This window comes from Saccopteryx bilineata, chromosome 3, assembly GCF_036850765.1.
Source record: "Saccopteryx bilineata isolate mSacBil1 chromosome 3, mSacBil1_pri_phased_curated, whole genome shotgun sequence".
Lineage (NCBI taxonomy): Eukaryota > Metazoa > Chordata > Mammalia > Chiroptera > Emballonuridae > Saccopteryx > Saccopteryx bilineata.
The window spans coordinates 139,784,879-139,798,146 of NC_089492.1; the positions used below are offsets into that span (position 1 = coordinate 139,784,879).

A 13,268-nucleotide genomic window follows, 5' to 3' on the forward strand; every position below is an offset into this window, starting at 1 on the left:
TGGTTAATTGTCCCTCATCAAATTTCAGCTCCTACCCTTCCTTGGAAACTGGAATATAGGACCCTATCCTTCTTGATAATTGTATTTCAAAGGGGTGGTGACGAAGACCTTGAGAAAGACATTACCTAGATTAGAGAAGATTTATATCTCAAAGGTGCAAAATAAAGTATTTACAATTACAAGTTGTCTAAGTAAATACTATTAGAAAAAAAAAGTCACGGGCCTATCATCAGGAAGAGCTTGTCTAAAATTTAGTTAAGTTGAGGGGAACTTTAAGTCATCTTGGTTTGTTTCCTTCCTTCCTTCCTTCCTTCCTTCCTTCCTTCCTTCCTTCCTTCCTTCCTTCCTTCCTTCCTTCCTTCCTCCCTCCCTCCCTCCCTCCCTCCCTCCCTCCCTCCCTCCCTCCCTCCCTCCCTCCCTCCCTCCCTTCCTTCCTTCCTTCCTTCCTTCCTTCCTTCCTTCCTTCCTTCCTTCCTTCCTTCCTTCTTTCCTTCCTGTCCTTTTCTTCCTTCCTTTCTCTTTTTAATTGCAAAACTACCTTTAAGGACCTGCAAAGCTGAAAGAAAAATTTTTGCTAACAAACCAGAGAGCAACAAACACCATGTTGGGTCCTCAGATAGCATTGCTTTTTGAATTTCTGTTTTTCTTAACTGCCTGGTGAGATACCACTTTGCTTCTGTAGTAGACATGACCTTAGCGGCCCCAAGTTGTGCTTCTATGAATCTGTGACTGAGCAAGGGTATTAACTCACTATTACTAAAAATAATAAATTTGTTCTACACATTAGTTAAGAAAAGTCTTAACTAATATTTTCCCCGCCCTTTTTATTTTCATGACCACTAACCAGCTTTTAGCAATACACACCTATTCATTGCCACTTTCTCCTTCTGTCTCTGAGTCTGGACAAATTCTTTTGCCTCAGTATCAATAGTCTTTATCCATTCTCACCCTTGGAGTAGACAGAGCAGTTCTCTTCCTTGGTAATCACAATTCACTTTTATGCCGCTGCTATTTGTACACAGTTCTCATTTAAGCTAATTTTATTTTTTGCTCCTTTTATTATTATTTTTTTGTATAATTTTATTTTTTTTAATGGGGCAACATCAATAAATCAGGATACATATATTCAAAGATAACATGTCCGGGTTATCTTGTCGTTCAATTATGTTGCAAAGCCATCACCCAAAGTCAGATTGTCCTCTGTCACCTTCTATCTAGTTTTCTTTGTGCCCCTCCTCCTCCCCCTTTCCCTCTCCCTCTCCCCTCTCCCCCCGTAACCACCACACTCTTATCACTGTCTCTTAGTCTCACTTTTGTGTCCCACCTACATATGGATTAATGCAGTTCCTGTTTTTTTTCTGATTTACTTATTTCACTCCGTATAATGTTATCAAGATCCCACCATTTTGCTGTAAATGATCCGATGTCATCATTTCTTATGGCTGAGTAGTATTCCATAGTGTATATGTGCCACATCTTCTTTATCCAGTCATCTATTGACAGGCTTTTTGGTGGTTTCCATGTCCTGGCCACTGTGAACAATGCTGCAATAAATATGGGGCTGCACTGCATGTGTCTTTACGTATCAATGTTTCTGAGGTTTTGGGGTATATACCCAGTAGAGGGATTGCTGGGTCATAAGGTAGTTCTATTTTCAGTTTTTTGAGGAACCACCATACTTTCCTCCATAATGGTTGTACTACTTTACAGTCCCACCAACAGTGAATGAGGGTTCCTTTTTCTCCACAGCCTCTCCAACATTTGCTATTACCTGTCTTGTTAATAATAGCTAATCTAACAGGTGTGAGGTGGTATCTCATCGCAGTTTTGATTTGCATTTCTCTAATAGCTAAAGAAGATGAGCATCTTTTCATATATCTGTTGGCCATTTGTATTTCTTCCTGGGAGAAGTGTCTGTTCATGTCCTCTTCCCATTTATTTTATTGGATTGTTTGTTTGTTTGTTGTTGAGTTTTATCAGTTCTTTGTATCAATATATTTTGGATATTAGGCCCTCATCTGAGCTGTTGTTTGAAAATATCATTTCCCATTTAGTTAGCTGTCTATTTATTTTGTTATCAGTTTCTCTTGTTGAGCAAAAACTTCTTAGTCTGATGTAGTCCCATTCATTAATTTTTGCCTTCACTTCTCTTGCCTTTGGAGTCAAATTTATAAAATGCTCTTTAAAACCCAGGTCTATGAGTTTAGTACCTATGTCTTCTTCTATGTACTTAATTGTTTCAGGTCTTATGCTTAGATCTTTTATCCATTTTGAGTTAATTTTAGTACAGGGGGACAAACTGTAGTCCAGTTCCATTCTTTTGCATGTGGCTTTCCAGTTTTCCCAGCACCATTTATTGAAGAGGCTTTCTTTTCTCCATTGTGTGTTGTTGGCCCCTTTATCAAAAATTATTTGACTATATATATGTGGTTTTATTTCGGGGTTTTCTATTTGGTCTGAGTGTCTATTTTTCTGCAAATACCATGCTGTTTTGATGTCGTGGCCCTAAAATATAGTTTGAAGTCAGGTATTGTAATGCCCCCAGCTTCATTCTTTTTCTTTAGGATTGCTTTGGCTATTCAGGGTTTTTTATAGTTCCATATAAATCTGATGATTTTTTTGCTCCATTTCTTTAAAAAATGTCATTGGAATTTTGATGGGAATTGCATTAAATTTGTATATTGCTTTGGGTAATATGGCCATCTTGATTATATTTATTCTTCCTAACCAAGAACAAGGTATATTCTTCCATCTCATTATATCTTTTTCTATTTCCCTTAACAATGGTTTATACTTTTCATTATATAAGTCCTTTACATTCTTTGTTATGTTTATTCCTAGGTATTTTTTGTTGTTGTTGTTGCAATTGTGAAGGGATTATTCTTTTGAGTTCATTCTCAAATGTTTCATTGTTGGCATATAGAAAGGCTATTGACTTCTGTATGTTAATTTTGTATCCTGTGACCTTACTGTATTGGCTTATTGTTTCTAGTAGTCTTTTTGTGGATTCTTTGGGGTTTTCGATGTATAGGATCATATCATCTGCAAAAAGTGATACCTTTACTTCTTCTTTTCCGATATGGATACCTTTTATTTCTTTGTCTCATCTGATTGCTCTGGCTAGAACCTCTAGTACCACATTAAATAAGAGTGGAGAGAGTGGAGAACCCTGTCTTGTTCCCGATTTAAGGGGAAAGCCTTCAGTTTAGTGCCATTTAATATGATGTTAGCTGATGGTTTATCATATATGACCTTAATCATGTTGAGATATCTTCCTTCTATAACCATTTTGTTGAGAGTCTTAAACATAAAATTGTGTTGTATTTTATCGAAAGCCTTTTCTGCATCTATTGATAAGATCATATGGTTTTTGTTCTTTGTTTTGTTGGTATGGTGTATTACGTTAACCGTTTTACGTATGTTGAACCATCCTTGAGATTCTGGGATGAATCCCACTTGATCATGATGTATTATTTTTTAATATGTTGTTGTATTCGATTTGCTAGTATTCTGTTTAGTATTTTAGCATCTATATTCATTAGAGATATTGGTCTGTAGTTTTCTTTTTTTGTGCCATCCTTGCCTGGTTTTGGAATGAGGGTTATGTTGGCCTCATAAAATGTGTTTGGAAATATTGCTTCTTCAATTTTGTGGAAGACTTTCAGTAGAATAGGAACCAAGTCTTCTTTGAATGTTTGATAAAATTCGCTGGTATAGCCCTGGCCAGTTGGCTCAGTGGTAGAGCATCGGTCCGGCATGCAGAAGTCCCGGGTTTGATTCCTGGCCAGGGCACACAGGAGAAGCGCCCATCTACTTCTCCACCCCTCCCCCCTCTCCTTCTTCTCTGTCTCTCTCTTCCTCTTCCGCAGCGAGACTCCATTGGAGCAAAGATGGCCCAGGCGCTGGGGATGGCTACTTGGCCTCTGCCCCAGGCGCTGGAGTGGCTTTGGTCACAATAGAGTGACACCCCGGAGGGGCAGAGCATCGCCCCCTGGTGGGCAGAGCGTCGACCCTGGTGGGCGTGCTGGGTGGATCCCGGTTGGGCGCATGCAGGAGTCTGTCTGACTGTCTCTCCCCGTTTCCAGCTTCAGAACAATACAAAAAAAAAAAATTCGCTGGTATAGCCATCTGGGCCTGGACTTTTATTTTTGGGGAGGTTTTTAATGGTTTTTCCTATTTCTTCTCTACTAATAGGTCTGTTTAGGCTTTCTGCTTCTTCTTGACTCAGTCTAGGAAGGTTGTATTGTTCTAGGAATTGATCCATACTTCTAGGTTGTTGAATTTAGTGGCATAAAGTTTTTCATAGTATTCTACAATAATTCTTTGTATATCTACAATGTCCGTGGTGATTTCTCCTCTTTCATTTTGGATTTTGTTTATATGAGTTCTTTCTCTTTTTTCCTTGGTAAGTCTTGCCAAGGGTTTGTCAATTTTGTTGATCTTTTCAAAGAACCAGCTCCTTGTTCTATTAATTTTTTCTATAGTTATTCTGTTCTCGATTTCATTTATTTCTGCTCTGATTTTTATTATTTCCTTTCTTCGGCTGGTTTTGGGTTGTCTTTTTTCTTCTTTTTCTAGTTCCTTAAGGTGTGAAGTTAAGTGGTTCACTTGGGCTCTCTCTTGTCTGTTCATATATGCGTGAAGTGATATGAACTTCCCTCTTATCACTGCTTTTGCTGCATCCCATAGATTCTGATATGTCGTATTTTCATTTTCATTTTTCTGTATATATCTTTTGATCTCTGCACTTATTTCTTTTTTGACCCATTCATTTTTTAAAAATATGTTGTTTAGTTTCCACATTTTTGTGGGACTTTTTTCCTCTTTTTTGCAGTTGAATTCTAGTTTCAAGGCTTTATGATCAGAAAATATGCTTGGTACAACTTTGATTTTTCTGAATTTGCTGATGTTGTTTTTGTGGCCCAACATATGGTCAATTCTTGAGAATGACCCATTTACACTGGAGAAAAATGTATACTCTGTCACTTTGGGATGAAATGTCCTGTAGATGTCTATCATATCCAGGTGCTCTAGTGTTTTGTTTAAGGCCACTATATCTTTGTTGATTCTCTGTTTGGATGACCGATCTAGAGCCGTCAGCGGTGTATTGAGGTCTCCAAGTATGATTGTATTTTTGTCAGTTTTTGTTTTAAGGTCAATAAGTAGCTGTCTTATATATTTTGGTGCTCCTTGGTTTGGTGCATATATATTAAGAATTGTTATGTCTTCTTGATTCAGTGTCCCCTTAGCCATTATGAAATGGCCATTTTTGTCTCTGAGTACTTTTGCTGTCTTCTATTCAGCATTATCAGATATGAGTATTGCTATGCCTGCTTTTTTTTTTTTTTTTTTTCATTTTTCTGAAGCTGGAAACAGGGAGAGACAGTCAGACAGACTCCCGCATGCGCCCGACCGGGATCCACCCGGCACGCCCACCAGGGGCGAAGCTCTGCCCACCAGGGGGCGATGCTCTGCCCATCCTGGGCGTCGCCATGTTGCGACCAGAGCCACTCTAGCGCCTGGGGCAGAGGCCACAGAGCCATCCCCAGCGCCTGGGCCATCTTTGCTCCAATGGAGCCTTGGCTGCGGGAGGGGACGAGAGAGACAGAGAGGAAAGCGCGGCGGAGGGGTGGAGAAGCAAATGGGCGCTTCTCCTGTGTGCCCTGGCCGGGAATCGAACCCGGGTCCTCCGCACGCTAGGCCGATGCTCTACCGCTGAGCCAACCGGCCAGGGCTGCCTGCTTTTTTTTGGATGTTATTTTCTTGGAGTATTGTTTTCCAGCCTTTCACTTTGAATTTGTTTTTTTTCCTTGTTACTTAGATGAGTTTCTTGTAGGCAGCATACAGTTGGATTTTCTTTTTTAATCCATTCTGCTACTCTGTGCCTTTTTAGTGGTGAGTTTAATTCATTTACATTTAGTATAATTATTGACACTTGTGAGTTCCTTATTGCCATTTTATAGATTGCTTTCTGTTAGTTTTGTGTCTTGTTTGATCCTTCTCTTTCATTTTTCTATCTTTTGATTTTATTTGGTTATATTCCAAACATCTTTCCTCTGTTAATATCTTTTTTAAATCATGTGCTTCTGTGGTGGTTTTTTCAATGGTGGTTACCTTTAAGTAATGAAAAGGGTTCCTACCCTGTTCGTTGTAGTGCACTATTTTGTGAGTACTTTTGCACTCCATCGTCCTTTGCTACTGTTAACCTCCATCCTTCCCCCCCCTTCTTTTTGTTGTTGTCACAGTTTAAATTTGGTTTTATTGTGTTCTTCTTGGAGCTTTTACTTGTGGCTCTGTTTTTTTTTGTTCTTTGTATCTGATTGGAGAACCCCTTTTAGCAATTCCTGGAGTGGGGGTTTTCTGATGATAAATTCCCTCATCTTTTCTGTATCTGTGAATGTTTTTATTTCTCCTTCATATTTGAAGGATAGCTTTGATGGGTATAGTATTCGTGGCTGAAAGTTCCTCTCTTTCAGGAACTTTAAATATTGGGGTCCACTCTCTTCTAGCTTGTAGAGTTTCTGTTGAGAAATAGGATCATAATCTAATGGGCCTTCCTTTATATGTTGTATTCTTCTTTTCCCTGGCTGCCTTGAGAATTTTTTTTTTTGCTGTTGGTTTGTGCCAATTTCATTATGATGTTCCTTGTAGTAGGTTTGTTGGGGTTAAGAAAAGTCGAAGTTCTGTTTGCTTCTTGAATTTGAGGCTTTAGTTCTTTCCACAGGCTTGGGAAGTTCTCATCTATTATTTGTTTGAGTATGTTCTCCATTTCATTTTCTCTCTCTTCTCCCTCTGATATACCTATTATTCTTATGTTATTCTTTTTGATGGAGTCAGATAATTCCTGTAGGGCTATCTCATTTTTTTAAATTTTTGAGTCTCTCTCTTCTTCTCTTTGTTGTGCCTCAAGTTGCTTGTCTTCTATTTCATTAATCCTACCTTCTATCTGGCCTGTTCTATTAGCTAAGCTTGTGACCTCATTTTTCAGTTTGTGAATTGAGTTTTTCATCTCCGTTTGATTTGTTTTTGTATTTTTCTGCAGCTGGAAACGAGGAGAGACAGTCAGACAGACTCTCGCATGCGCCTGACTGGGATCCACCTGGCACACCCACCAGGGGGCGACACTCTGCCCACCAGGGGGCGATGTTCTGCCCCTCTGGGGCTTCGCTCTGCTGCGACCAGAGCCACTCTAGCACCTGGGGCAGAGGCCAAGGAGCCATCCCCAGCGCCCGGGCCATCTTTGCTCCAATGGAGCCTCGCTGCAGGAGGGGAAGAGAGAGACAGAGAGGAAGGAGAGGGGGAGGGGTGGAGAAGCAAATGGGTGCTTCTCCTGCATGCCCTGGTTGGGAATCGAACCCGGGACTTCTGCATGCCAGGCCAACGCTCTACCACTGAGCCAACCGGCCAGGGCTGTTTGATTTGTTTGTATAGTTTCAATTTCCTTGGAAATATATTGTTTGTTCATTGAGTTGTTTTCTGAGCTCTCTTAATTGCCTTTCTGTGTTTTCTTGTATATCTCTGAGTATTTTTAGGATTTCTATTTTAAATTCTCTGTCGTTTAACTCCAAGGTTTCCAATATATTAAATTTTTTTTCTCCATAGATTTTTCCTCATCTATCTGTGTTACCTCTCTTTCTTTTGTATCCATGATATTTGATTTTCTCTTCCTTAATGGCATCTGAGGGTGGTTTTGTTGATAGTATTAATGAGATTTAATAAAGAATTAAAAACATTAAAAAAATAAAAAATCAAGAGTTGTTTTTTTAAAAAATTAATAATTAAATAAAGAAAAATAAAATAAAATAAAAATTAAAAAAAGGAAATTATCCCCCCCTCTTTTTTCCTCTTCCCTCTTTCTTGAGAAAATCTTTTGGTGAACTGTGAAGTATATTGTACTAAATAGAACAAACAATGCCTGTAATGGAGGGCCTGAATTGGGGAGAAGTAATAAAGGGGGAAACAAAGGGGGTATGGACCCACTAAAAGCAAATTAGGAAAAAATTTGGGTCAAAAATAAAATGATTTGCTTTTATATGTTCGTTGACTAAGAGTTATGATGAGAGGAATAAGAGGAAAACAGGAAAATGGGGGGACAAATTAAAAAATTACTATTGTATTTAGTGGAACAAGAACTAGATAAAATGGAGAGCCAGGGATGGGAGCCCTGCTGGTGAGTTAAAAAGGTGAAGTATAAACCCCCCAAAATGCCACAAACATAAGTTTGAGTCCCAGATAAGATAATTTGTTTGTTATTGAGGTTTGAATGAGAGGAGACGTAAAGGAGAAAGGAAGAAACTAATATAGAGGGAGAAAAGAAAAGAGAGAAAAAAAAGAGGGAACCACTAAAAGAAGAAAATAAAAAAAGAGGAGAGAGAGAGAGAGAGAGTTAAGGGTTTTGGAGTGCAACCCTCATAGAGAGAAAGGAAGAGGAAAGAAAAGATTATGGGAGATGTAACACTTATGGGTAGTGTAGTTCAAGGAGAGGAGAGAGTAAGACTGGCAGAGAGTTAAATGACCAAATTGGAGGAGGGAAAAAAAAATCAAGGATGAAGATAAGAGAAACAAACGAACAAATATAATAAAATGGGATAGGTTATAAAGTCTGCAGATTATTCTTGATTTTGAGAGTCTACCTTCTTGCTTTTTCTTTTCTCTCCCTCTTCCTGGTCGGTGACTCTGTACCCCGGGTTCTGCCCCTTTGGCACGCTCAGGTAGAGGTTTCCAGTTGATAAGTCTCTATGGCCATGTCATGTATTGTGCTTCAGTCTCGTTGGCAGTCAAGGCTCATTAGCATTGATAGGCTCCGACAGTGAGAGAGTCCGTGTTCTGGAGCCGCTCTCCAAGTCTTTCCTTCCTCAATTAGTAGCCTGATAACCCAGCTATGGGGTTGCTGCTGCCTCTGCCTGGATAGTAAGAGGCTCAAAGAGCTGGCAACTCCTCACTCTATTCCCACTCAGCACAGGGCTCTGGGTAAGGCTCAGTCAGTCAGAGCTGCTAGCATAATCAGGTGGGGCTTCTGCCCACTCAAAGACCTCTGGCTCTGCCATGCTGTCCTGTAACATGGGCGGGCGCCCACTCCCGCGGCGCTTGGAGGAAACTCTCACTCACTATCTGTGCACAGACCAGGATATCAGGCCGACAGTCTCATACTCTGAGTGAAACCCCCGTCCGCACGGAAAAGTTCCAGCATTGGAATTGGCTCTCGCTCCCTCCCCGTGCGCGGCTTTTCAAGGGCGCTGGGGCAACCTGAAGATTCTGCTTTTGGCCCACACAAAGGCCTCTGACTCTGCCTCTCTGTGGGATAACATGGGCACCCACTCCCGGGGCTTTCAAAGGAATCTCTCGCCCACTATCTGCGTGTGCCAACCAGGATATCCAGGAAAATGGCTGCCCCAGTTGTCTTTCTTGTCTGGGTTTGGTGCGAGTGTTAGCTTGTATTGACTGGGTTGCCACAGCACAGTTTTTCCTTGGCTTGGATCTCCGTGCCACAGCCTGGTTCAGCCGTTTGTGCCGCGGCCTGGATCTATTCACCCACTTTGTCCGCCTTAGTTTCTATATTCTCAGTTCCCATTGAAATCAGCCTTATTTAGGTTAGTGAGGAAGGCGGAGCATTTCTTACTCCCTATTTCCTTTGGGGTTTGATTATATATTTAGCCAATTTTTCACTCGAATATACCTTCGGGTGTATTGCGAAACATCTGGAGGCTCCAAGGTTAGGTTTTTCTGTTTCTGGTTGAAGATCTTGTTGAGTTTTGGGGGAGATTTTTCGGTATTGCTTCCTACCGCGCCATTATTTTGATGTCCTTTTTTGCTCTTTTTTCCCATCACATACTGCTGAAACCTTTGGTCTCCTCCCCACCCAGTCTTCTTTAAAGATAACTTAGCTTTTTTACTTTTACTGTCTGTAAAGCCAGAAGCCATGGCCAGGGCCGCCACTACAGCAGACCGGCCCATGCAGGTTCGCATTGGATATGGACAGTCGGTAAAGAAACAATGGAGCCAAAAACTGATAGGCCATTTTCTTTAATTCTAGCTTGCACCCAGCAGGCAAGTAAAAAGCACACATTGGGCTCCAAAACCCACTCACATTCAGTGCTCACAAAGCTACTGACTTATCCGAGTTTCCTAGAATCAAAGGTTTCTAGCTCACCAGCCTCATTCTCCTCAGTTCCTCATCTCCTTCCTTATCCCAGATACAAACTCTGCACAAACTGGCATCTCACTCATTACTCCGCCATCTTGGCTGCTTCTCCTGGCCACATGGCCTCTTTCCGCTGCTCTCTGCTCCCTCTGCTCTCTCATGCTAATCATCCCAGGAACCAAGAGTGCAAGCTCTCATTCTGCCCCCACTTTATATTGTAGCTTCACAACCTCTAATCCAATATACAAAATAGGGAAGTCTCTAATACAAAGTCACTTCTCTGAGGCATGATTGGATTGTACCACCCCAAATCAAAAAGGGTAGGAAAGGCTTAATCCCAAAACCAAGCCCCAGGCTACAAGGATTCTGCCTGCCTTTAGCCCACCCGCAACACACATTAATATCACCTGGGCGATGGCCTCCTTGTGGGCAGTGTCATCTTTAACAAAGTGAGCATAATACATTTTATCTGCCCAACACTGTCTTTTCTCCTGCTGTTGAATCTTTGTGCACTGGACCCCCTTCTCCTCCCAGAAGCTGGGTTCCATCTGGCTGGAGCTGGAGCCCCTCAGCCATCAGCGTGTCAGAGCTGAGGTCTACAGGGCTTTCTGCTGTAGACTGAATCTTTAGTGCAAGTGCCAACGATCCAGTTTGTATTCATACTTCTTCATGACTATTTTTGCTGAAGACGGTCCCCATCATTTCACTCTGTTCTAGAGTTGTAGCTTCTACAGAACCGGATCCTAGCCCGTGGGGCTGGACTTGAGCTCAAATCTGCATGATACATTCCGTGCTATCATCAGAACTGCCTGCCCCTCTCCTTGAGCAGCTCACAGGGAGCTCTTCCTCGAGGATGACATTTTTCATTGGGAGTCTTCTGCATCTTCATGTAAATATATTTCAGCAGAAGTTCCAGCAACAATCCTTTCTACATATATTACCAGCATGGATTTGGTAAACACTCAACATAAGAGCCCAAGTTTGTACATATCCTGAATTTTTCTTCTGTAGCCAATTTAACAGACAGGGCTTTACAACTCTCTGCTCTGTTCATGAGAAGACCCTAGTAAACAGTTATTGCTAATGATGAGATTCACAATAGGGCAGGAAGGAAGCAGGCTGATGTCCATCAACTTGACTGTTTCTGGTGTGTGCAGTGTGTCTCAGGGGCATAGGGAGCAGAGGAAAGGTTGAGAATACCTGGTATAATGAGTCAGCTCCTAAAACTTGACAGTCTCTCTGAGTGATTTCACCACTTGTTCTGAGAGTACAGGAAATAATTTCTTCAGAATAGAAAAAAAGCTTGAGTATTGAGCTAAATTATAATCAAATACTAATAGTGAAATGACAATAAAGGATAACTACCTTCATGAAAGTTTATTTTGATAGAGAATATTAAAAAAAGTAAAAAAACACACATATTATGTTGTTGATAGAAATTTCTCCATTTTAAAAGTTCTGTATTTACATAAATCATAGTCTCCTATCCTGGATCTTGGTATAAATATGTGTGAGGACTCTTTCTGCAAGGGATGCTGTATTCATTCCCCATTGTTGCTGTAGTGCATTACTACAAACTAAGTGGCTTAAACCAACGAAAACTTTGTATTTTAGAGCTTTGGACGTCAGAAGTCTGAAATAAGCAGGGCTCCTTTTGGAAGCTACAGGTGAAACTGATAGCCTTACCTGTTCCAGCTTCTGCTGCTGGAGTTCTTTGGCTCACAGCTCCACACACTCCAACCTCTGTTTTACTCATCACGTCTCCAACTCTAAGTCTGACACACCTGCCTCCCTATCTAGGGACCCTCATGATTATTTTGGGCCCACCAGATAATTCAGGGTAATTTTCTGATTTTGAGATACTTATTTTAATCTCATCTGCAAAGTATCTTTTGACCTGTAAAAGAACATATCCACATGTTCTGGGGTGTAGGACCTAAACATTTTTTAGTAGGAAGGAGAGCTTTTTTCCTGCCTACAACAAACCTTAGTTTTAGCTGAAGCTAGAATGAATGAACCACAGATGGGATTTATGGGCTAATGTGACTTGAGAAATACAAAGAAAGGTATATCCTGAGCAGGAATTTAAAATATCTCACAGATCCAGTTTCTGCCACCTTCTTTTGGTTTTGTTTCCCACTTAACTGCTTCTAGACCCAGCCTCACATGGAAGAGGGGGGGTAGCACAGCAACTCTCAGCCTCGCATCCCCCCATGTTCAAGTTCAGTGAGAATGAGTCTTCTTTCCCGATTTCCAACAGTCTCATAACGATTCATGGCTCTGCTTGTGTCATGTGGCTCTCTCTGAACCAGCTATCATGTCCCTATGAATGTTTTGTATTCCTTATACTCAGTTACCTTGTTTTTAATAGGAGGATACTGCAAGATCAGGTGGTGAGACAGTGGATACAGCATTGACCTGTGATGCTGAGGACCCAGGTTTGAAACCTTGAGATCACCGGCTTAAGCGTGGGCTCACCGGCTTGAATGTGGGGTCTTCAGCTTGAGCATGGGATCATTGACATGACCCCATGCTCACTGGCTTGAACAAGGGGTCACTGGTTCATCTGGAGCCCACCTCTCCACCTCAAGGCACATATGAGAAGGAATTAATAAACAACTAACGTGCCAAGAGTACGAGTTGATGCTTCTCATCTCTCTCCCTTCCTGTTTGTCTCTCTCTGTCTCTTTCTCTCTCTCTCTCTCTCTTTAAGAGAAAAAAAAATGGAGGATACTATTCAGGGTTGGCTCCCCATGTGTGAGGGAGCGCAACATTAAATAGCAAATAAGAAACTCATGACAGGTCAAGAGAGAGACTGATGAAAGAAAAAAAACTCATGTGATTTGCATGTTTCTTAAACAAAGGACTCTGCATTTCTATCTTGCACTGAGCCCCTCAAGTCACATAGGCAGCCCTGATAATATTTATAAATATTTGTGATGATTAAATGAGTTAGTAGAAATAAAACATTGAAAATAATGTTTAGCATTTAGTAAGTACTCAGTAAATACTAGCTATACTAATAATTATTATCACCATAAAACATCTAGGACCTCTTTAAAGCAAATCTCTGATTGAAATTTTCTCAGACTCCAGTTGTCAGCTGTAATTAGGCTGTTTTGTTTTC

General features: G+C 40.9%; 1 pseudogene; it reads right to left on the reverse strand.

Moving 5' to 3' along the window:
* LOC136329896 (prothymosin alpha-like) overlaps positions 1-11,897 on the reverse strand; it is a 75,043-nt pseudogene extending 63,146 nt beyond the window's left edge.
* Positions 11,898-13,268: the final 1,371 nt, after the last annotated feature.